Genomic DNA, 26,211 nt, shown 5'->3' with positions numbered 1-26,211 from the left:
AGTCCTTCCTTCCTGCTGCAGTTAGGCTGTATAACCAGCACTGTCCAAAACGGAGAACGACCCAAACAGTGAACTGATAGATCCAAAGTTGTGATAGTCCGGTTATGTCTTTTTTTTTTTTTCGTATATGTACCTACCTACTGTCAATGTAATGCCTTTATGCATCTGTATCTGTACTTGTTACTGCCTTGCTGCTGTAATGCTCTGAATTTCACCATGTTGGGAAAATTAAAGGATTATCTTATCTCTTATCTTATCTTAACAGTATAGTTGTGAGGATAAGCAGTTAATGTTGTCAGGATATAGCCAGAGGTCGGTATGTGGAGCAGCAGTAGGATCATTCTTGAGGAATCCGCACATCCAAGCTCTCGCCACCTCCTGTCGCTTCCAGCTCAAAAATATTTCCAAGATCCGTCCTTTCCTCAACCCTCACTCTACCAAAACACTTGTGCATGCCCTAATCATCTCCCGCCTCGACTACTGCAACATTCTCCTCTGTGGCCTACCTTCTAACACTCTCACACCCCTCCAGTCCGTAATTAACTCTGCTGCCCGAGTAATTAATCTCTCTCCTCCCTACACTCCTGCTTCCCCTCTTGGCAAATCCCTTCACTGGCTCCCAATTTCCCAGCATATCCAGTTTAAACTACTAAAACAGACCTACAAAGCCATCCATAACCTTTCTCCAGCTAATCTCTCAATATCTTCCTTCACTTAATCTCCAGTCCCCACAAGACCTCCTTCTCTCCACGATTATTCGCTCCTCACCCAATCGCCTCCAAGACTTCTCCCGAATATCACCCATCATTTGGAATTCTGTGCCCCAACACGTCTGGTTATCTACCACATTTGGATCCTTCAAACGGAACCTGAAAACCCATCTCTTCAAAAAAGTTTACAACCTGTAATGACCACACAGTCACCTCAACACCATCGGAGCTACTGCAACCCCCCAACCTACTGTCTCCTTCCCCATAATCCTGTAGAATGTAAGCCCGCAAGGGAAGGGTCCTCTTCCATCACCGACACTCAGGACCAGAGTGTGCAGCTGCATAGAAAGACATGCAGTTGCAAACTCTGGTCCCGAGTGCCGGCGGCAGTGCCGGCGGCAGTGCCGGGTATTGATGTGAGAGACTTGCGCAAGTTTCTCTCATTGCATGTGCAAGTGTGACCCAGGCCTAAGCAAGGGAGTGTCCAGCAAGTTGAATAGCTCAGAGGGAAGAGCTGCTGGGTTCGAGTCCTGACACTAAGTGACCAGATATTCTCATCAACACAGCATAATATATACAAATTATGTATTAATAAAAGATAACAACATTACATAAATAGAAAAGTTGATGAGGTTGTCCACTACAATGTGGCAGATCGATATAAACCTTGGAAATAAGGCTTTCTTCAAATACCTTTCCAAATGTCCAAATGTGCCTGTGAGTGACGCTATCGCTGTTCGCTTATTCCCATCACGTGACTGCCTCTGATGTCAGGTGCTATCATGTCAACTTCTGGAATTGGAAGCTGAATCCAGTATTATCGAGGCGGGACCCAGTCTCTCTGAGTGACAGGCTGTGGGCGGAGCTTCACCGCACGTCACAGCCCAGCATTGCGTGCTCTCTCCTGCACTGCTTTCATTAATAGAGTGCTGCAAGTCCGCGCGATGGTGGGCTGTGACATGCAGTAAAGCACCGCCCACAGCAGAGTCACTCAGGGAGACTGGGTCCCACCGCCCCTCCACCTCAGTATATAATCGGTACCGCGGTTGCTACCTGAGGGTTTACAGTTGAGTTATTGTTACAAAACACGTCCATACCAACTGTACATAAAGGATAGTCCACCAACTATAATCTGGCACTGGGAATTTGTTCAGTTTTTTTGTTTTATTTTTTTGCAGCGGTTAGTTTTCCCCAGTAGTGAGCACACATATTTATATTTTATAGGTTGTGTGTAAATATGGTGTGTGTGGATAGTGTACATGGCGTAATATGTGTGTGGAATATATAAGGTATATGTGTATGTGAGTGGTGGTGTAATATGCCATATATACATAGGTTTGCACACATGGTGTCTGACACTTGCATACTTTTACAATGACATATCTTTGATTGCGTCATGAGGCGTCTGTGGTTGGCACACTGATATAGTGCTATCTGTGGCTGGCACCTGGTATAGTGGCATCTGTGGTTAGCACACTAACATAGTGGCATCTGTGGTTGGCACCTGATATAGTTTGGGTTGCATTATTAGTCTATGTTTACACCACATTTATTCTAAATACTTTGCTACTGTTGAAAGAGTCATTGTATAGAATTGTAACATAGTTAGCAAGGCCGAAAAAATACATTTTTCCATCCAGTTCAGCCTACATTCCGTCAGAATAAATCCCCAGATCTACGTCCTTCTAAAGGACCTAATAACTGTAAGATACAATATTGTTATGCTCCAGGAAGACATCCAGGCCTCTCTTGAACCCCTCGACTGAGTTCGCTATCACCACCTCCTCAGGCAAGGAATTCCAGATTCTCACTGCTCTAAAAGGTAAATGCTCTCATCATGTGTATCCAGATCTCTTTTAATGCACCCCATGATCCTGGCACTGGCTGCTCCAGGTAAGTTTATCATTAACTAGGATCCCCAAGTCCTTCTCCATGTCACATTTACCCAGTGGTTTCCCGTTCAGTGTGTGTAACGGTGATATTGATTCCTTCTTCCCATGTGCATTACCTTACATTTATCATTGTTAAACTGCATTGGCCATAGATCGCACAGACCTACGCTTCGTTGATAACACAATCACATTCTCTACTCCACTGTGTCTTTGGCTAAGTAACAACATGAAAACAAAGTACTGACCCAAGCATTACCTGGCTGGTATGCTGTAGTGAGAAGTTATTATGTTACTACTTCACATGTAAGTCCTGGCTAATTTGTATAAAGGTCTTAAACCTATAATATAAAACAGCTTTTATTTAGTAACACTTTATTTTTAACTCCTTCACAATGTGAGACGTATCTGAACATCACATGTTAGTTGCGGGTGTACAGAATTTATAGACAGCGCAGGTGGCAGATGTCATATACACACAGGACTTGAACCTGTAGGGACTAAAGCATAAAAAAAAAAAAAAAAAGAATGAGAAAATAAAAATACACGTTTAAGTCACCCCCTTTTCTCAATTCACAAATAAATAAAAAAAATTATTTGGTATCGCCATGTCCAGAAGTCTGATTTATCAATGTAGAAAATTAATTAGCCAAAAGAGTAGAAGCTGTTAAAAAAAAAAAAGAAGCCAGAATTGCTTTTCTTTGCTTTTATTACTTCCCCTCCCCCCAAAAAACATGTTTATTATCCCGTAATGATATCAATGAATAAAAACAGCTCTTCATGCAAAAGAAAACAAGCTCTCGCTCAGCTCTATTGATGGAAAAGCAAGAAAAAATTACAAGTCTCAAAAAAATCTGTTTTTTAACCTTGAAATCACATAAAAAAACCCTTATGTTTGGCATTACAGTAGTTGTACTGATCTGAATAATCATATTGCCAGGTCATTTTTACTGTATAGTGAAAGCTGTAAAAATGAGACACCCAAAAGAATGGCGGCATTGTTTTTTTTTTTTTACCTTTCATGCTACTTTTTTCCTATTGTCAGTACATTATATTGTAAAATGAATTAGGTCTTTCAAAATTACATCTTATCCTGCAGAAAAACAAGACTAACCATCATACAGCTATGTGGGCAGATGAATAGCGATTGGTGGGCGAACTCGAACATTAAATTTCGGCGTCCGCACCGAACGCCTACTGTTCGGGCACGGACACCGAACACGGACTTCACCAAGAAGTCCGTGTAACTGATTGGGTTCGGCTGCCCAAACATCTAGTGTTTGCTGCGCTGTCATGCGCATGACAGCGCGTCAAACACCGCTTCAGATTGGCGGGAAAATCATCCCCCAATGGTCAGAGACCCACGGTTCCCACGCTGTCAAAAGACAGCTGGAGCGCTCAGCTGTGATCGGAGGTATAAAGTTCACCTCCGGTCACTGGTGTCAGCTGAAGAGACTATAGCTCCCATCATCCGACACCTGCTGCCGCTAATTACAGTGAGAGCAGGAGCGGCAGATGGGAGTTTTGCGCTGTAAATAAATAATTTAAAAAAAAACGGCGTGGGTTCCCCCGAATTTTTGCTAACCTACCAGACAAACCTCACAGCTGGGGCTGCAACCCTCTGTCAGCTTCATTCAGCAAGGCTAGTTAGCAGGAATAGAGGGGTCCCCACGTTTTTATAATTATTTAAATAAATAAAAAAAAGAAAAAAAAAGGCGTGGGGTCCCCACCATTTTTGACAACCAACCTTGCTAAAGCTGGCAGTTGGGGGCTGGTATTCTCAGGCTGGTAAGGAGCCATTGGTATAGGCCCCCCAGCCTAAAAATAGCAGCCCGCAGCTGTCCAGAAAAGGCACATTTATTAGCTGTGCCAATTCTAGCGCTTTGCCCTGTAGTGGTGGCAAGTGGGGTTGATGTCACCTTTGTATTGTCAGGTGACATCAAGCCCACGGCTTAGTAATGGAGAGGAATCTGTAAGACACGTATCCATTACTAATCCCACAGTTTTATGGGAAATAAAGACACAGCCAGAATAAAGTCCTTTTATTTGAAAAAATGACACAGACTCCTTTATTAATCTCAAGTTACTGAACCATACTTACTGCATTGCCTAATCCAAGCAAAGCCCTCAATTTCCTGTAATAAAAATAAAATAAAAAAGCAACAATATACCATACTTGTCCGTCGTTGTGTTCCACGCCGTAATCCATGTCTGGGGGCTAAATAGTTTTCAACCTGGAGGGTGCCAAGTTGCGACCATCCCGGCTGAACACCACTGGTGAATGAGCTGCTGAGAGCAGCTTAAAATTTGATACTTAAATAGCAATAATTGTTGTATCAAAGTTGGAGACAAATAATGTGAGTGACAGCTCAGCCGCTCTATAGGACAGGGGCATGTTAAGCTGTCAGCATCCTGAGTGACATCCAAATTGCTCAGTCTTAGGCAGGGGCATGCTGGGCTGTCGGTATTGTGATTGACAACCCAGATGCCCAATCTCTCTGGGCCTTCAGGATATTGCTGTTATCACCCTTTCGGGGTCATTACCTGGCATTTTAGCTGGCTGGCTATTATCAGGTCTTGTCAGTTGTATCTTTTAGCTCGGTGTGTTTGCTCTGTATTCTGATTTTCTGGTCTTTGTTGCCAGACCTTGTATTTGCCTTTTTGACTACCCGTTTGTATTAACCCTTTTGTCTTGATGCACTCTGACCTTGTTTTCTGATCCCGGACTTTGTCTTTGACTATCCGTTTGTATTATCTCTTTGTCTATGACTTACACTCCTGGCATTTGACCTCGGACTCCTCAACTTCCCTGCCTCATGCCTTGCCAGTGAGTAGTGACCCAGCATCACATTAATTTAGTAATTCCATAAAGCATGTGATACAAAATAAATGCATATAATCAATTTTCTGTAGAGATGTATTATTTTAAGTTACTTACTGACCTTCCATGATGAGATTGGAGCATATAGGCATGAAAGGAGCTGTATGGGCATATAATATTGATGACTCCTTATAATTATCAATATCATCCTTTTACAGTGTATGCCACATTGTTGACCCTGTAATTTTCCTAATAGCCTTAACAAATGTATGATAGCAAAAAGAGCTACAGTATAACTGTAAAACTTTTAATGAAACCATTAAAGCCCCGGAAGTATTTTGCTGTGTTTCGTGGGCCTAGTTAACCAGCGCATGCGCAGTAAGGCTTTTCGGCTTTGCCCGCAGTTGGGCAAAGCATACTGCGCATGCGCGATCCAAGAATGCTTAGCGCACGCGCAAAAGGTTGCGGACACCTCCTATTCATGAAAAAACTGAGGACGGCGGCCAAGGATGGGGAGGCGGCAAAGATCGGAAACACCGCCCATTGGACCGGACAGACTTCATTTAAATAGCCCGCCAAAACCAGGTGACAGATTCCCTTTAAGAGAGGCAAATTTTTTTTTCACTAACTTCAATGAGTGATACACTATATGGATAAAAGACATACCATTGTAAATCCATAGGCATTAATGTGAGCTTGGTCCCCTATCTGCAGGTATAACACCTTCCATTCTCCTGTGGCGGCTACTACGAGATTTCAGTAGGTTTCTGAGAATTTTTGCATATTGACCCAGAAGAACATTTATGAAGTCAGACTCCAATGTTCGTAAAAAGAACTCATCGCTTTTCAAATTGTAAACTATAGTTGTTCTCTATATTGTTATGCAATCTAAGAATGTGAATTTTCTGTCCCATTACATGACCTTTCACTAACATCAGAATGGCAGGAGCTAATCAGAATGATCTTCTGCATTCTGATTAGCACCTGCCATCCGATGTTACAGATATGTGATGTAACCTAATCGAATAGTCACCTTCTTACATTGCATAACAATATACAGAAAAACGATACTTTGCACTTTTTTTTAAAATTTTGAGTACTATTGTATTAGGGGTATAACTTTGCTTGATCACCTTGATCATTAAGACTGGAGTGCTATGATCCCTTTTTGAGACCCTGATGTTAGATGAATGGCCCTGGCTTACAATCTCTGCTAGTTCATCCAAAAGTGTTTGATGGCCTTGAGGTCAGGACTAGAGATGGCCATTAGTACTGGACAGTTACTGTCTGGTGCTAAACACCAAACACGTACTTTCCCGGAAGTCCGTACCATTGTTCGGAGTTCCGGGGTAAGTCTGGAGCTTGGGAGAGAGAATTGTTTTTCCTTTCCCAGTTCGGGTAACCTTTTGTTTTCAGTGGGGTTCTGGTTGAAATTCGTGTACTGTTCTGGTACTGAAACCAAAACTTTGAAATTAAGGTTGGGTTGGGTACCGGATCATGAACTTCCACCGGTTCGCCCATACCTTGTTAGGACTCTTTGTGGGCAGTTCAAATTCTTCCATAGCAAACTTACCCAACTGTGGAGTACCATTATGCTGGAATCATACAATCCTCCAAATTATCTTGATATGCTTAAGAAATAAGATTTTCTTTCTCTAGAACTAAGGAGCCTAGGACAACCTCTGAAACACCGCACCATAGCTTTATCCCTCCTCCACCAAACTTTCCAGTTGGCACAATACAGACAGGCAGGTAACATTCTCCTGGCTCATCATCAGACTGCCAGATAAAGAAGTGTCATTCATCATCACTCCACAGAAAACATTTTCACGTCTCCAGAGTCTAGTGGTGGTGGTTTTACATCACTCCATCCGATGTTCGGCGTTGTACAGTTGTGGCCAAAAGTTTTGAGACTGACACAAATTTTGGTTTTCACAAAGTTGGATGCTTCACTGATTTTTGATCTTTTCATCGGATCTCTATGGTTACTGGAGTACAATTACATACACTTTTATTGACAAATACATCAAATTCATGCAAACACTCAATATTTGCTATGTTGACCGTTACTTTTCAAGACTTCTTGCCTTCTCTCTGGTAGCTGGATATCAGCTTCTGGGCAAACTCCTGGTTGATGACCACCCATTCTTGTCTAATCAGTTCTTGGAGTTTATTACAATTTCTTTGCTTTTGTTTGTCCACCCGCTTTTTGAGCATCGACCACAGGTTCTCAATGAGATTGAGATCTGAGGCGTTTCCTGGTCGTGGACTCAAAATTTAATTGCTTTATTCACCGAGCCACTTAGTTATCACTTTTTCCGTGTGGCATGGTCTCAATCATGCTGTAAAAAGCATTGTTCATCACCCAATTGCTCCTGGATCGTTGGGAGAAGTTGTTTTTGATGTTTAGATCCAAATCTTTATTTATGGCAGTGTTATTAGGCAAAACTGTTAGTGAGCCCCTTGCATGGATGATGGGTGATAACTTTTAATAATAGAAGTAACCCTAAAAGAACAGCGTGTTCACCTTTGACGCAATCACATTATGCTATACCCACTAGCGCAGATGAATCATCTGCGCTAGCGGTGACGGAGCCTCAAACTCTGCAGGCCGCGCCCGAGGCTCAGTCAGCGAATGACGGCACATCGCGAATGTGTGCCGCTTTATGGCATGCATCGCGATGCGCCCGACAATGGGGCTCAATGGCGGCGTTAATGGACTGCGTTAAAAGTTGTGAAACAAAAAAAAAGTATATAAATTTGATGTTTTTGTAATTACTGAACATTTGTGCTGCATGCTTATGGCCATAGTAAGAAACAATCGTGTGATTCATGTTTTTTTTTCCATTCTCTCCTTTATTTCTACCCCAAAATATTGCCCTTGTAAATTTCAACCCGGTCCACAATAAACAAACCCTCGTACAGTTAGATGGAAGGAAAGATAAAAAAAATGAAGTAATGGCCCTGAATGGGGTTATGAGAAAAATGAAGCAAATCCTGTTGTTCTTCATAACAAAATAGACTTGTATATCAGATCTGTTTACACAAGGAAGCGCCCGGGTAATATATTTTTAGTGAAACTCAGACAGTTAACAGGAAGTATAGACAGTATTTACAGCGCAAGCCACCATTCTCTTTCCTGCAATTTCCTCTGTTAGAAGTCTCTAAGTTTACCAGCTAAAAAGTCAGGGCCGTCCCTTTAGAAAGGCTGCCTTCATGGCATAACTGTGAGTATGAGAGACACCTCCGTAACTGTTGGGCTTATCCACAAAATGGAACAACAAAAAAGACTGCAAATGTTACAAAACCACATGACCCCTGCAGACAATCAGTGGCTGCAGTGGTCACATACTGTACTACTGCCTTCATGGCTCTTACTGCGTGACAGTAATTGATATTAAGGTTTGTGGGATAACTTGTCATCTCTTCATTTAAATTCCTGCACAATCTGTGATTGGGAGTCCAGTGGGCGGTCTCATTCACTGACAGCTATCTGTGTGTGCATAGTTTCTGATAGGACTGACCATTGGACTCCTAAGCCCGGGATGCACAGGCGTTTAATGAACATATTACAAGCCTTACTGATTTTTTACAAAATGTATGTGTTCATTTACTCCACTCCTCCTGCTGTGTCCGGCCTCTTGTTCAACTTAACAGATTCAACTGCTTTACAAAAATAGATTAAGGCCGGGGTCATGCAAGAGAATCGGGCCGACTATGGTGATGACACTCTTCTCAATCTCTGTCAGATTGTGTGATCCGATTCTCTTGCACGAGAAGAATTTAATTTCTCCATTGTCTCTGCCCTCGAACATTGCACTGCACTCAGATGTCATCCGAGTCCAGTACAATGTTTTACTCTCACCAATAGACTTGAGTTCCATTCGATTATCGGATGCACTTGCAGTATATGACAGTATTAGACTGGTTTCACATTAGCGTTTTTGTGCGCAGCGCATGGCGCGCATGCGTCATGCGTACCTATGTTTAACATGGCGTACACAATGTTTTGCATTTGCATGTATTTTTTCCAGGTGTGCGACTAGACGCGCCGGACGCAACATGTTGCATTTTTGGGTCCGCCCAAAGGCGGAAAAAACCCCGCATGCGTACGCTTGCGCACGGAATGTGTCAAAACAACACATTACAGTCTATGGGAACGCAGGCGTGCACATGGACATGCGTACGCCTGTGTTTGCGTACGCATGCATTTTAAGAGTAAACATGTCTAGACACTGCTTTAAACCACCCCCTTCCCATGACACATGCCCATGAAAAACGCATGTGCGTTTTTGCATGCGTTTCTACTCGCGCACGATACGCTTCGCACAAAGACGCAAATGTGAATCTAGCCTTAGCGAACCCTAAAAATAAATTTTACAAAGAAAAAGGCGGGTATAATATGATACATCTACCATGTATATTCAAAACAGTGGTGAAGTACAAAAATGAGGAACAATAATACTCAGTTGCTATATTACATAATTTGGTATTTTTGTAAAAAAAAAAGTATTGCTATTGTTACGTCTTTGCTTCCTCCCTCTGTTTCTTTCTTTAGGCGGTCGTTTTCTGTGATGTTATAGCTGTTGGTCTTAATTGTTGTTTGCACTGTATTATATAAATTAGTTTGTGGCTTGCAAACTGAATGAAGAGTGCTCGGCTTATTTCCTTTAATCAATTGGCTTCTTTTAAAATCTGAACATATGCACAGCAGCTCATTTTGACTTTGTAGTTCATATGTTCATTCTTTCAAGTGTTTTTTTTTTTTTAATCACTTTTTCGGTAAGGTGACGGAGTGCACCTGCCGGAAAAGAAGTAATGTGCGCCGTTACCAAATGGTTATGTCACGAGAGCGGTCACTTAGTAAAGTACTCAGGTTCAATAACTGCTGAGTGAAGATCACAGGCTCAAGTCCTATCTGGGAACTAAGAGGTAAAGAAAAGTTTTTAAAAATATAAAAGTGTTAATCACTCACCTTTTTTCTCCCCATTAAAAATAAACCTATTCAATATCGCCATATTCTAATGTGACCAATCTATCAAAATAAAAAATTAATCTCTTCTGTAAATTCTGTCAGCCTTTAAGAAAAAAAATCAAGCCCTCACCTAACCTAATTGATGGAAAATGGCAAATAATCCCCCCCCCCATTTTTTATTTTTATTTTTTATAAGTTTTTTAATTTTTTTTTTACATTTAAAGGAAAAATATTTAAACACATTTGGTATTTCCATAATCATACTGACCTGGAGAATCATGATTGAACATAATTTTTGCAAGGACTATAGGCCATAAAAAAACAACAACAAATAAAAACACATTACAATTGTAAATTCAAAATTTTACCATACTTCTAAATTATTTTGTCATTTTTATTTAATGTTAAAATGAATGGCGTCATTCAAAAACTACAACTCTTCCTACAAAAAATAAACTCTCATATGGCTATGTCAATGGAAAAATGAAAAAGTTATGGTTCTTGGAAGAACATAAGGGAAAAATGAGAGTGCAAAACGAAAAGAGGCTGATCTAATTTGAGTTGTTCACCCAAAATGTTTAAATGATGTCTGTTGGTGGGAGAAAGTGGCCATTCAGGAATGAAGTAGAGTTTCAGTGTGTGTGGGACTCAGGCGCCCAAGAGTGTCATGTTGTCTATAGACATGGCTGTCGGGAATCCACAGATACAGCAGATATAGCAGCCGGACCGAGCGCTCGCCCAACACTTTACATGGCCGCCTTGTAATGACAGTTGCCGTTCTTTAGCCTATTCTCACTGTGACTTGGTCTCGGCACTGGAGCAGTCTGGCATTGGCAGGAGCAGGACACGCTAATCGTTTGTCAGCATCACTTGTCAATGCAGATGAGAAGGAGGAGCAGCACTCCAGTGCCTAGGTTAAATTCTAACCCAAAAAAATAAACAACAACCTTTTTGGATAAAGATTACATTATCTTCTGTTTGTCGCTTTCATTTAGAGGAATAGATGCATGTATGTGTAAAATGGATCCATTGAAAAGGGAAGCTATTATCTGGTCCTTCTAGGCTCATTCTGTATCAGTTGATAGAATGGAAGAAAAAGTTCTGCATGCCACCTTTTCTTCTGTTCTAAAAGCTGATGCAGAACAGAAACCCACATGGTCCTATGCATGATCTCAACCAGGTATGTTTGATTCAGAGACTCTTACGGCATTTCAGAGAAAAACATACCATATTTTTTGGACTAAAAGACGCACCGGACCATAAGACGCAACTAGGTTTTAAAGGAGGAAAATGGAAAAAAAATGTAAGCGAAAAATATGGTAATATGGTGACGAGGCACTATAATAGGGGGTGGGGTACCTGCTGCTTACACAGTTATAGGGATAATGTCCCCCAGTTCTGTACTAATCCTGGTATATGTCCCCATTCTGGTATACAGGGTCCCCTCATCCCCATCCTGGTATGCATGGTCCCCTCATCCCCATCCTGGTATACATGGTCCTCTTATCCCCATCCTGGTATACATGGTCCCCTCATCCCCATCCTGGTATACATGGTCCTCTCATCCCCATCCTGGTATACATGGTCCTTTCATCCCCATCCTGGCATACATGGTCTTCTCATTCCCATCCTGGTATACATGGTCCTCTCATCCCCAACCTGGTATACACGGTCCCCTCATCCCCATCCTGGTATGCACGGTCCCCTCATTCCCATCCTGGTATACATGGTCCCCTCATCTCCATCCTTGTATCCATAGTCTCCTCATCTCTATCCTTGTATACATGGTCTCCTCATCCCCATCCTGGTATACATGGTCCTCTCATCCCCATCCTGGTGTACATGGTCCCCTCATCCATATTCTGATATGCACAGTCCCCTTATCCCCATCATCCCCATCCTGGTGTACATGGTCCCCTCATCCATATTCTGATATGCACAGTCCCCTTATCCCCATCCTGGTATACATGGTCTCCTCATCCCCATCCTGGTATACATGGTCCTCTCATCCCCATCCTGGTATTTATGGTCCCCTCGTCCACATTCTAGTATGCACAGTCCCCTCGTCTCCAACCTGGTATGTATGGTCCCCTCATCCCCATTCTGGTATACATGGTCCTCTCATCCCATTCCTGGTATACATGGCCCCCTCATTCCCATCCTGGTATACATGGCCCACTCCTTCGCATCCTGGTATACATGGTCTCCTCTTCCCCATCCTGGTATACAGTTAGGTCCATATATATTTGGACAGAGACAACATTTTTCTAATTTTGGTTCTAGACATTACCAAAATGAATTTTAAACAAAACAATTCAGATGCAGTTGAAGTTCAGACTTTCAGCTTTCATTTGAGGGTATCCACATTAAAATTGGATGAAGGGTTTAGGAGTTTAAGCTCATTAACATGTGCCACCCTGTTTTTAAAGGGACCAAAAGTAATTGGACAATTGACTCCAAGGCTATTTCATGGACAGGTGTGGGCAATCCCTTCGTTATGTCATTCTCAATTAAGCAGATAAATGGCCTGGAGTTTATTTGAGGTGTGGTGCTTGCATTTGGAAGGTTTTGCTGTGAAAGAAACATGCGGTCAAAGAAGCTCTCCATGCAGGTGAAACAAGCCTTCCTTAAGCTGCAAAAACAGAAAAAACCCATCCGAGAAATTGTTACAACATTAGGAGTGGCAAAATCTACAGTTTGGCACATCCTGAGAAAGAAAGAAAGCACTGGTGAACTCATCAATGCAAAAAGACCTGGGCGCCCACGGAAGACAACAGTGGTGGATGATTGCAGAATATTCTCCATAGTGAAGAGAAACCCCTTCACAACAGCCAACCAAGTGAGCAACACTCTCCAGGAGGTAGGCGTATCAATATCCAAATCTACCATAAAGAGAAGACTGCATGAAAGTAAATACAGAGGGTTCACTGCACGGTGCAAGCCACTCATAAGCATCAAGAATCAAAAGGCTAGACTGGACTTTGCTAAAAAACATCTGAAAAAGCCAGCACAGTTCTGGAAGAGCATTCTTTGGACAGATGAAACCAAGATCAATCTCTACCAGAATGATGGAAAGTGAAAAGTATGGCGAAGGCGTGGTACAGCTCATGATCCAAAGCATACCACATCATCTGTAAAACACGGCGGAGGCCGTGTAATGGCTTGGGCATGCATGGCTGCCACTGGCACTGGGTCACTAGTGTTTATTGATGATGTGACACAGGACAGAAGCAGGCGAATGAATTCTGAGGTATTCAGAGCCATACTGTGTACTCAGATCCAGCCAAATGCAGCCAAACTGATTGGTCGTCGTTTCGTACTACAGATGGACAATGACCCAAAACATAAAGCCATAGCAACCCAGGCGTTTATTAAAGCAAAGAAGTGGAATATTCTTGAATGGCCAAGTCAGTCACCTGATCTCAACCCAATTGAGCATGCATTTCACTTGTTAAAGACTAAACTTCAGACAGAAAGGCCCACAAACAAACAGCAACTGAGAACCACCGCAGTGAAGGCCTGGCAGAGCATCAAAAAGGAAGAAACACAGCGTCTGGTGATGTCCATGAGTTCAAGACTTCAGGCAGTCATTGCCAACAAAGGGTTTTCAACCAAGTACTAGAAATGAACATTTTATTTACAATTATTTAATCTGTCCAATTACTTTTGGTCCCTTTAAAAACAGGGTGGCACATGTTTTTAGGATCTGAAACTCCTAAACCCTTCATCCAATTTTAATATGGATACCCTCAAATGAAAGCTGAAAGTCTGAACTTCAACTGCATCTGAATTGTTTTGTTTAAAATTCATTGTGGTAATGTCTAGAACCAAAATTAGAAAAATGTCTCTGTCCAAATATATATGGACCTAACTGTACATAGTCCTCTCATCCCCATCGTGGTATACATGGTCTCCTCATCCCTATCTGGGTATACATGGTCCCCTTATCCCATTCCTGGTATACATGGTCCTCTCATTCCCATCCTGGTATATATGGCACCAATCATGCTGCACACATAAAAAAATAAACAATTCTACTCACCTTCCCTCTGCTCCCTCGCAGCGTCCTGTTCTGATGCCAGCAGTTGACTTCATTGTGTAGCAGCGTATGACATCACTGCCATGCACACCCATACGCCGAGGTCAGCTGACCATGGGCATGGGGATCAGTGTCTCTTTAATAGCGGGCACATGTGATCGCCCAGCAGCTGCAAGAGGCGGTGGCTGCGACTAACAGTGTGCCCGCTATTAAAGAAAATGAATATTCACTGCTCTCCACTCCTATAGCCCCTCCCACCTCTTGGCGCCAACGACAGTGCATAGAGGTAGAAGGAACTATGGGCATGGGGAACAGTGAATATTCATTTTCTTTAACAGCGGGCACAGTGCTAGCTGCGGCCGCTGGCTTCTGACTCCTGTGCCCTGCTCCTCTGCTGCTCCCGTCCCCCCCGATCCACAGCTGGACTGTGATATGGTGATATCCATACTTCCGGGCACATTCTGACTAGATTGTTTCTGTCATCGCTCAATATTCTAGCGTTGAGCGAGGCCACGCCCATCTAGTCAGGGTGGGAAACACGGTGGCTCAGTGGTTAGCACTCCAGCATTGCAGCGCTGGAGTCCTGGGTTCAAATCCCAACAAGGACAACATCTGCAAGGAGTTTGTATGTTCTCCCCATGTTTGCTTGTGTTTCCTCCGGGTTCTCCGGTTTCCTCCCACACTCCAAAGACATACTGATAAGGAATCTAGATTGTGAGCCCCATAGGGGACAGTTATGATAGTGTGTGCAAGCTGTAAAGCGCTGCGGAATATGTTGGCGCTATATAAAAATAAAGATTATTATTATTAGTCGGCACGTGACCACATGTATGCAATTCACATAATCGCAGTTACGCGCCTTCCACCCTCGTCTCGAGCATCAGAGATTTTTCACAGTGCACAGTGGATGCAATGTGACGATTCGCAAGTCTGAAGTCACACGAGTGACATTTCTGCTGCAAATACTGTTTTTTTTTTGCAGAAAAAAAATTTACAATTTTTTTTGCATGTGTGTTTTCCATTTGTTAGAATAGTAGAAAAACACTGAAAGGATTGACAAGCTGCAGATTTGAAACTGCTTCAAATCTTTGAGGCAAAAATAAGCAACATCTGCATGAGACTTCAAGAATCTCATTCACCTTGGTGCTAGGAAATCCTTATATTTTTTTGTTTCTCTGGAAAAAAAAAATGCAACAAAAAGGCAGCAAATACTTAAAGTGTGCACATAACCTTAGCAAAAAAAATATGTTGCTCATTCCACTCAAGAAGCTTTATTCAAAAAAAGGTAAGCTGTAAATGGGGAAGCACCAGGGTATGAAGAATGTGTTCAGTCACAGCCACATCATATATAGAGAAGCAGGGTCTCATAGACTTAGGAGCCAAAAAGAGAATTATTCATATATTTAAATGCATGTAGGACTCAGAATTCTTACAATTCATAAAGAACTAGCTGGGTGATTTGTGGTGTATGATCAGGGTTAGTCATGTTCTGCCAGACAGCAATATGACCGCACCTATCAAGTCCCTAGTCGTTCCCCTTTCTCACCCTACCCGTACTATCTTCATTCCTTTACTATCCTTGTCTATATGAACATAGATAGGTTGTATACTAGGGCAATCAGGGATGCTGGGGCACCATTTTTCAGTATAATATGGCGCCGGCCTCTGCTGCCGGGTAGGGTGAGAAGGGGACGACGACTAGGGAATTGATGGGTCCGGTCGTATCACTATCGGGCAGAGCGAGACTAACCCTGACCATACTCCCTAAACACGCTGTTAGTTCTTAATGAATTGTAAAAATATTCAGGATTGTGAGTCCTCAGTAGTTGATACCTTTTAATGGCTAACTGAAAAGATGGTAATACATTGCAAGCTTTCGAGACTACTCAGGTCTCTTCATCAGGCTAGACTAATACAAAATCTGAAGAGTCACATATTTATGCACAATACAGCCTAGAAAAAATGCAATAGATAAGACAAGTGATGTGAAGCAGAACTATCAATATGGGAGAGGGAGAAACATAAATATAAACATTAGACCAGTTCATAGATAAGGAGTCCGGATGTTTTATGGTCCTCTGATTGGGGTCTAGTTCTGTGTTGTGATGCCCCCACACGGTTTTAAAAGGAAATTCCTTAATTGATGTAAAAAGACATAAATCCATGCGACAACACAGAACTAGACCCCAATCAGAGGACCATAAAACATCCGGACTCCTTATCTATGAACTGGTCCAATGTTTATATTTATGTTTCTCCCTCTCCCATATTGATAGTTCTGCTTCACGTCACTTGTCTTATCTATTGCATTTTTTCTAGGCTGTATTGTGCATAAATATGTGACTCTTCAGATTTTGTATTAGTCTAGCCTGATGAAGAGACCTGAGTAGTCTGGAAAGCTTGCAATGTGTTACCATCTTTTCAGTTAGCCATTAAAAGGTATCAACTACTGAGGACTCTCAATCCTGAATATTTTTCTATCTACTGGCTAACACGGTACAAAGATATACATCTTCCCTGTAATGAATTGTAAGAATTATGAGTCCTATGTGCTTTTCAATATATTAATGTTATTTTTTGTGAATTCTGTTTTCACCAGGATGTTACTTTCACATACCTCTCATTCTTTTCTTCATGAACTCGATGTTTTACTGCTAGAAAAACCCCATCATTGATTGCTTCCTTATGAGTAAGGTGAGTTGGTAGAGCTTTACATTAAGGTTCCACCTCTAATTCTCATTGGCTAATTAGTTGCCTAATAAAAAACCTTTGCACAATTGTCCTATATAATATGTGGCAAATAATTTTATTCATTTTTGTTAAACAAAGTTGTGATAAAACAACATTACAGAGAGTCTAGGTTTGTCGAATAAACAGCAAAATGGAGATTCAATTGAAATGAATAGAAAGAGTTTTCTAAGCGTATTTGAAGCAGTTTTTGTTGTGAATTTTGGAGCGGATACATTTTAAATCCACCTCCCAAAAATCAGTATGAATATATCTTAAATCCTTGTATTTCAAGGAACATGTATTAATTATTCTCTATGCGACTATTCACATATTCGTGCTTGATCTGGATCAAAATCGCTTCTACAAGTCTATGGATCAATGAAAATCACAGCGCGCTCGCTGATACCATCCGTGTGCAATATGTGTTTTGTCCTATTTTCACAATACAATGGGTAGGAGAAGCTTTCCAATTTTTTTTTTTTGCATACAAGAAAATCACTGATGGTAAAAACAGACATACTGACCAAATATTCATGAAAACTGGTCAGTTTATTTTTAGACACCGGTACAGTCATCGGGTTCCCTTAGTGTCCATTTGAATTGTATGTGTTACAGATTTTCTGAGATTCAGCTGTTCCTCTTTGTTCACTAAAAAACCACAGCATCCATAAAAGCTGAGCACTGTTCGGTGGCGGTCTCGGCACCTTTTCCCACCCTGAACTTCAGGCAATTTGGCCACCTGCCAAACTTCCTGAAAATGTAGTTACTCTTAAAATGATATGTCCATAGACAGTTTTAGATAAGCTAAAGGGATTTTGCACTAAGATTTGCCTTGTTTTTCTGTTGGAACAACCAACTGTTATTAATATGAGTGTTGTTATTTATGGCTGTGGCCCACAGCAGTGAGGAAATCAAAATCCCTTCCTGCCATGTTTTCTCACTCATTAATATAATTAATATATTAACCAACTTACCATACTCTTCAGCATAGAATAAAGAAAGCATTCACAATAGCCCATGTGCTGTTGCCAAAGTAGTTAAAACAATCTCGCTATGTGTTGAGCATTGTGACAAAGCCGCTGGTACAGTGGTGGAGGGGGGATATGTTTAGCTATGCTTGATGGCATCAGTGATGTAAAACCCAGAGTTTTTCCTCCAGCACACTAAGTGCTGGAGGGGTTAAGCTAATTTGTTATAATGCGCTGGCTTTTATGTGGACATCCATAGAGCGGTTGGGAGGATGCCCACCTTATCCCCACCCCAGGGAGTGGTCTGGGGCTTAAATAGCTGGACTCCACAGGCAGTCTTGGATCAGCAGGGCTGGAGAGAGGATTTCCAGTGGCTTGTGTCCTGAGGAGGAAAGACTGAACATGTGTTGCTTCAGAGCTGGCAGCTCCCCGCAAATGCATGGGCTGTGTTACAGTATTGAGGGTTTTTTTTTGTTGTTTTCCTGTTTTGCCTGAAGGGCTGTGTTTTACTTTTCCCTTCATAAAGATAATAAACCAACAGAAGATTTAAAGAGACAGTGTTCCTGTTTTCTACCTCTGTGTACCGCTGGGTGAACAGATCTACCACAAGCACATACATAGCTCCCAACTGTCCCAGATTTAGCACTTAGGTCCACGTCCAGTCACATCAGAGCTTTTTTTCCTGGCTTCTATACTCGCTAGTGATGAGCGAATATGCCCTGATAATACAGGTGCTTCTCACAAAATTAGAATATTAAAAAGTTAATTTATTTCAGTTTTTTAATACAGAAAGTGAAACTCATATATAGAGTCATTACAAACAGAGTGATCTCTTTCAGTGTTTATTTCTGTTAATGTTGATGATTATGGCTTACAGCCAATGAAAACCCAAAAGTCATTATCTCAGTAAATTAGAATCATTAACAAAAACACCTGCAAAGGCTTCCTAAGCGTTTAAAAAGGTCCCTTAGTCTGTTTCAATAGGCTCCACAATCATGGGGAAGACTGATGACTTGACATTGAGACAAGCCAGCACACCAGGAGATGTGGAGAGGGCTGTAGGAGGGCAAAAACTCAACAGCAGGAACACTACCTCCTCCTTTTTGCGCAAGAAGGAACAGGAAGAACAGTGCAAGAGCCCTGCAAAATTATCCCCAGCAGGCCACTAACATCCTCATGTCTGCTCAAACTGTCAGAAACAGACTCCATGAGGGTGGTATGAGGGCACGGCATCCACAAGTGGGTGTTTTGCTTACCGCCAAAATCATGCATGGCAATTGCCATTTGCCATAGAACAAGATTGGCAGATTCAACATTGGTGCCCTGTGCTCTTCATGGATGAGAGCAGGTTCACACTGAGCACGTGTCAGGTATAACAGAGTTTGAAGACACCGTGAAGAACGTTCTACTGCCTGCAACATCCTCCAGCATGGCTGGTTTGGCAGTGGGTTAGTATTGGTGTGGGGAGGCATATCTTTGGTGGCCCGCATAGCCCTCCATGTGGTAGTCAGAGGTACCCTGACTGCCATTAGGTACCGGAATGAGATCCTCAGACCCATTATGAGACCTTATGCAGGTGATGTATGACAATGCTACGCTTCATGTGGCTAAAGTGTGTCAAGAGTTCCTGCAAGATGAAGGCATTGATGCTATGGACTGGCCTACCCGTTCCCAAGACCTGAATCCAATCGAGCACATCTGGGACATCATAGAATCGTAGAATGTTAGAGTTGGAAGGGACCTCAAGGATCATCGTGTCCAACCCCCTGCTCCGTGCAGTGCAGGATTCTCTAAACCATTTCAGACAGAAGACTGTCCAGCTTTGCATCGTCTGCATATTTGATTAGTTTACCTTCACTTCCTTTATCTAGGTCATTTATAAAAATGTTGAACAACACTGGGGCCAGGACAGAGCCTTGTCATACCCCATTTGAAGCACTCTTCCAATTGGCTGGGCAACCATTTATCACCACTTTTTGAGTATGATCACTGAGCCAGTTATGAATCCACCTAACCTTTGCCTTGTCAATCCCATACTTGGTCATTTTTTTCAATAAGGATGGTATGAGATACTTTATCAAATGCTTTGCTTAAGTCGAGATATACTACATCTACCTCATTTCCCTGATCCACCAAGTCAATGATTCCATCGTATAAGAAAATTAGATTAGTCTGGCATGACTTGTTTGCTACAGACCCATACTGGTTCTAGTTAATTACTGTTTTCTTATCCAAGTACTGATATACATTTGATTTTCCATTTTGATTTTGAGTATCATTCCAAATCCAGACCTTGGGATAGTAATTTTGATTTACTTTGATTATTTTTGATTTACTGTTCTTAATGCATACTACTATGTAATGAATAAAGATTTGCAGCTGGCATATTCCATTCAGTGATATCAAGGATGTAGTATTTTAGTGTTCCTTTTATTTTTTTTCTTTAGCTGTGTGTGTGTGTATATATGTATGTGTGCATGTATATATGTGTGTGCACGTTTGGATTATTGACATATGGTTAATATGGGAATATAACCAGGTTAATTGGTCATTGTTTGATTCACTACCTGTGTTGCACTTTAGGCTAGGTGTGGAGGGACATCCAATGAGGAGTGGGGGTGCTATATCTTACAGATTAGGCCTGTTTCACATTTCAGTTTTTTGACGTCAGTCAAAATCAGCCAGAGTGTGAAAAAATGGATCCGTTTCCGTTTTGCCACAAACGGATGACACAGGATCGGTTTTTAGCTGATAGTTCATGAAATTTAAAGTGACATGACTCTGGAATGGAAAAGGAGAGAGAGACTGAGACTGAGTGACTGTCATGGCGCATCCAGAACGGTGTTTAGGGTTAAAATGCTTGGCAGCGGAAATGGCATGCGCACTCGAGAATAGCAGACCATCGCTCCAAAAAAACGTTTCAGAGTTCATCTCCTCCGCCCGGGAGACGCTACAATTTTAACGGATCCGTCAAAAAACGGATGTGACGGACGACCATCAGTCAAAATCCGCCGCTAATGCAAGTCTATGGGGGAAAAAAACGGATCCGCCAAAAAAGGGGTGGATCCGATTTTTCTAAAACTGGCGGTTTTGACTGATGACAAAAAAACGGAAATGTGAAACAGGCCTTAGGGTGCTAATCTCCACTGTTAGGTAGGGATGAACTAGGGAATACTATGGTATAATAGTTCCCCTACTCTTATATCCTCCCTTGTCAAACTTGCGGACTCACACAGTTTTTTAAGATTTTTTAGTAGAAACACCTCTTGTTTTTTTTATGGGAGTTTTTAACTATATTGAATTAAAAGTAATTTTTATGGGTGTATTCTTCTCTGGTTTGCTTTTTGATTGGGACCCCACACTAACCTTTTCTTTGGTCTTTTCTTACATTGATTCATTGCCCTTATTAAAATGAATCTCCTTACTTACATATAGGACAAATAGAATGAAAGTAAATGTCTTATTCACTTACTTGCAACAATAGCACTGACCTTCAGGACTCACTAAAGGTACTGTGTCACACTTAGCGATGCACCAGCGATCCCGACCAGCGATAAGACGCGGTCAGGATCGCTGGTACATCGCTAAGTGGTCGCTAGTGAGCTGCCACACAGGCAGATCTCACCAGCGACATCACAGGGGTTGGGGGTCGTTACTTACCTGTCAGATGAGGCGATCCCGTTCTCCCGCCCGCGTCCACGCGTCGCTCGTCTCCACAGCAGGAAGCCCAGCAGGAAGCTGATGACGAGAAACAGTACAGCACGTTCTCGCGCGATCAGCGATAACCAGCGGGGGAGCGGTCGGAGGTAAGTATCAGACATAGCGATATCACTAGCAATATCGCTATAACGTCACAAAAACCAGTGACGTTATAGCGATATTGCTAGCGATATCGCTTAGTGTGACAGGCCCTTAATATGCTAAGCATTTGAAGTAAGAGATGTATGTTTGTGATCTATGCCCCAGGCCCTATTACATAGTACCCTCACATAGGGAACAACAAGAAAGATTCACCCCAAATTGGACTTGTGACTAGATTTCACAATATAAGCTGCATACATTGCTAAAAGTATCAGTGAGGCTACTGTACGTTCCCACAATGAGATTTTGGTGCATTTTTGATGCTGCGTGGAAAACACAGCGTCGTACGCATAGCAAAATGGGTTGGATTTATAGAAATCTCATCTGCGGTGTTTTCTTCAAATCCGCAACATGTCAAATTCTCTTGAGGGTACGCTGAGTTTCCTGTACGGATTTTCCCCATAGACTTGCATTAGATGCAGAAAATCCAACGCAAAAAAACGCATATGCGTTTTTAGTGCTTTTACGCTGTGGAAATGCTTAAAAAATGCATGTAATCTGCACCTAAGTATGTCAATAAAGTTTTGACAAAGCAAAAGCCAAGCAGTATCAAAATCAAAGCAGCTTTATTTAAAGCGTGACACACCAGAGACAAAAAAAATGCAGCGTCGAAAACGTGGTAAAATTGCATGTTAAAAACCGAGCACAAAAACGCAATGAAAAAAACGCAAGTAACTTAATTTAAATAGCTGCAGAAATGGTGAAGAAATTCTGCAGTGTAAAAAATGCAACAAATGCTCTTCGTGGAAAGATTGCCTTAGGGTATGTGCACGCAATCAGTAATCACTGAGGGTTGTGCAGCGCCCAACCCGCAGCATCCAGATGTTAAAGCATAGAGGATTGGATTTCAAGAAATTCCATGCCCACTATGCGTGTACAGACGCCCGCGGATCACCTACGGAGACGGACATGCGGTGCGTCTTTCCAGACCGCAGCATGTCTATTTATCTTGCAGAGACGCTGGTGTCCGCAAGAAGAAATTTCACCCATAGAATGTATTGGACGCGGTGATTTTGCACGGTTCAGTGAACGCTAGAGATGAGCAAATTTGTCCGGGTTCCCTCTTACTCGGCAAGCTATAGCGCTTACCGAATAACCTGGAGAGGGAATCCGACTTCCTGGATCGCTCTTGCTGATCAGCTGTTCGGCTCCGCAGCTGCATGTGTCGCCGCTGTGTGACAGTCACAACACATGTATGGAGAGCCCAACACACAGGCTGTCCATGCATGTGCTGTGACTGTGACACAGCTGCAATACCTGCTAGATCCAGGCGTACTCTGTCCGGGCCTTTCAGTTCTTCAGGGGATGTCACGGCAGCGGTGACTCAGCCTGTGGCCCTGGGCATGCAATAAAATGTTTTTTTTGGGGGGGAGTTTATAGGGGAATTAAGTCGTGACGCCACCCGTGGTGTTCAGCAATAAGATGATGGCCGACACTGCAATTCAGATTCACTGGGACGGTTGGTGATGCACCAAAGATGTTACAGCTCTACACGGGTAGAGCTAGGCCCCAGGGCAGATATAAGATAGTAGATGATGGTAATGATTGTAGTGGCAGATGAAGCAGTAAAATAATTGGAGGACACAGCGGGGTGCAGTCTTCACAATCACCAGCCAGGGTTCTGTGTCCTCCCGGTCGGTGGTCCAGCCAGTGCTCGGGTAATTTGGGGTTCACTTTGCCAGAACCCCCTTCTTATGTTCCTTCTCTGGTTGTCCCTTTGCGCTGGCTCCCGCCTCTCCTGCCCTGCACCTCACACAGTGTCCGAAGCCAGCAGCCTCAGATCCTGTCGGGCGATGATCTCCTGGTCCCCTTGACCCTATATGGCTGCCTTTTCAGCGAATGTGTGTGGATTTGGCTGTCGCACATACGGATACTTCAGCCTCCAGTTTTCTAGCTGAGTCCTACAGTCTCTCCACTAGTCTGGGGCCGGTCCCCCAACTGCGACCTGGTCCTTCCACCCGTCTACGGTCGGCGTGGATTCGGGCGCCAAGGGTGGATTCTTCACTTCCCTGGCCCCTAGGACCCCTTCTACACTCCACTTTACTCTCCAGTCCTGGGACGAGCTCCTCCTTTAGTCCCCTCTACAAACTGTCTTCTCCTCCTGACTCCTCCTCCAACTGATTCATGTTACCCTGACAATTCTCCACTTCCAACTGTCAACTTTCTCTCCAGCTGTCCTAGCCTTATCAATTTCCTTCACCCACACCCTCTACCTAGTTCCTCCCTGGCCTAAAAAGGTGTTGTGTTGGGTGCTAGTGTTTGGGTACTGGGTAGTGCCCCACTCCTTACCCGAGAATGGGGTACCACACCTCTGGCTGAGGTGCAGTACCTCTGGGGAGACTGGACCCTCAGGGGCGCCACACAGCTGCAGCGCCGTACAGCTGATCAGCAGGAGCGATCCAGGAAGCCGGGTTCCCTCTGCATCTTATTCGGTAAGCGGTATAGCTTGCCGAATAAGAGGGAACCCGAACAAATTCGCTCAACTCTAGTGAGCACATGCGGACTGACTTGCGTTCAATAGCCGGCAGCACTTTGGACACAGCGAACATGTGCTGCGCCAAAGCACTGCTATTTCCAGATCGTGTGCACCCGGCCTTAGAAGTGGGGAGATGTAAGGCTTTTGATGTTGCTGAATTTCTGCACCTATTTAAATTAGGTAACTTGTGTTTTTTCGTTACGTTTTTGTGTTTTTTGTCATGCGTTTTTCCATTTTTGATGCTGCATTTTTTCTCTGAGTGTGTCCTGCTTTATATAAACCTGCTTTGTTTTTGTTAGTTCCTGTTTTTTTTGCTTTGACAAAACTTTATTGACATACTTAGATGCGGATTGCATGTGTTTTTGATGTGTTTTCATCACAGGCACTAAAAGCTAGTGTACCTTTTTTTGCTGAAGATTTTCCGCATGTAATGCAAGGCTATAGGGAAAATCTGCACAGTAAACTCAGCGTACCCGCAAGACAAATTGACAGGCTGTGGTTTGAAACGTGAATCGCAGGTCAGTTAATGCTGCGCTAAAAAGAAGCACAGTGGCCATGAGATTTCTATAAATCCCATCCACTTTGCTAGAATTGTAAGAGGCTGCGTTTCTGACACAGTGAAAATATGTAGCATCAAACACTCACCAAAAACTCGTCGTGGGAACGTCGTCTCACTGTTTCTGTTGTCATTAGTCACAGTCTATATTTTAGATTGGTAACAGGGCTGTGGAGTTGGTAAGCCAAACCTCCGACTCCTTAATTTCCATGGTTCCACCAAACTGGGCTCCGACTCTACCACTCCGTCTCCGACTCTACAGCCCTGATTAGTAATAACCTTTTTTCTGCACTCATTATTATGCTTATAATGGCAGTCCGAGGGAAAAATTGTGGTACAATTTCAGCACATGAAATTGCAGTTTAGGCCACATCACTTTCCTGTCCACACCCCATTGTCAAACATGTTAACAAAAAAAAAAAAGCCCACAAATGTAATGCAAGACACAGGGCTGTGGAGTCGGTAAGCCACAGTTGCGACTCCGACTCCTGGATTTTATCAGGCTCCGACTCCGACTCCTTCATAAATGGCCAATTCATAACAACAAATTTACTGTTGTAAAATATTAAACATCGTGCTTATTCAGTTTCTCACCATCATATAAGTAATCAGACCACTTAGAGCAAAAACTACATTTATTAGAATACAATTAGAATATAGCAAATAACTTTTATAAACTTTTCTAAACTGTAAGTAAATATGCAATAAACACTTTTATGCAGTTAATAAGAAGAAATCTATAAATTTGTCCTCAGAAAAAGTATTGCCTCTGTCAGATCCTCCTTCATAGATGCCCTCAAATCTGATCTAATTATTTTGAGAGCAGAGAACAACCTCTCTACACTAACTTGTGTTGGTGGCAAAGCAGTAACCACTCGGGCAACATCTCTGACAATGTCAGGATACAGAGGAATCGCTTGTTGCACTGTTATTTTTGATGAACAGTCAAATTTCTCAATTTCTTTTAGTGCACATGAAAAATTCTGCTGAAATGTACTGGCTGTGTTCCTTGATGGGGGATGACTCTTCTTCTATGCGGGAACGCTTTGCACGGTCCTTGTGATCCAAATATTTTTCGAAATTAAATTCTTCATCAGTTGATGATGAGGGTGAAGATGTGGTAGGACGACCAAATTCTTCTTGTTCCTCCTGACTGTTCTGCAACCCTTTCATCCTTACTGCTATT

General features: G+C 42.5%; 1 protein-coding gene across 6 annotated transcripts in view; it reads left to right on the top strand.

The window, feature by feature from the left end:
* The window catches only part of TEC (tec protein tyrosine kinase), a 181,765-nt gene that overhangs the window by 26,700 nt on the left and 128,854 nt on the right, over positions 1-26,211 (top strand). For 2 of the 6 annotated variants that reach the window (XM_073583476.1, XM_073583477.1), the window contains one exon: positions 17,034-17,128. The exons of 3 other annotated variants lie outside the window; for them this stretch is intronic. The gene's annotated coding sequence lies outside the window, so the exon portion shown is untranslated. Of the gene's footprint in view, positions 1-2,434; positions 2,533-17,033; positions 17,129-26,211 lie in introns of those variants that run through there. One more of the 6 variants, XM_073583481.1, reaches the window with a different exon arrangement.

This window comes from Dendrobates tinctorius, unplaced genomic scaffold (assembly GCF_039654945.1).
Source record: "Dendrobates tinctorius isolate UK_male_01 unplaced genomic scaffold, ASM3965494v1 ptg000079l, whole genome shotgun sequence".
In the NCBI taxonomy this organism is placed as follows: domain Eukaryota; kingdom Metazoa; phylum Chordata; class Amphibia; order Anura; family Dendrobatidae; genus Dendrobates; species Dendrobates tinctorius.
This window is presented reverse-complemented; position numbering and strand designations above follow the sequence as displayed.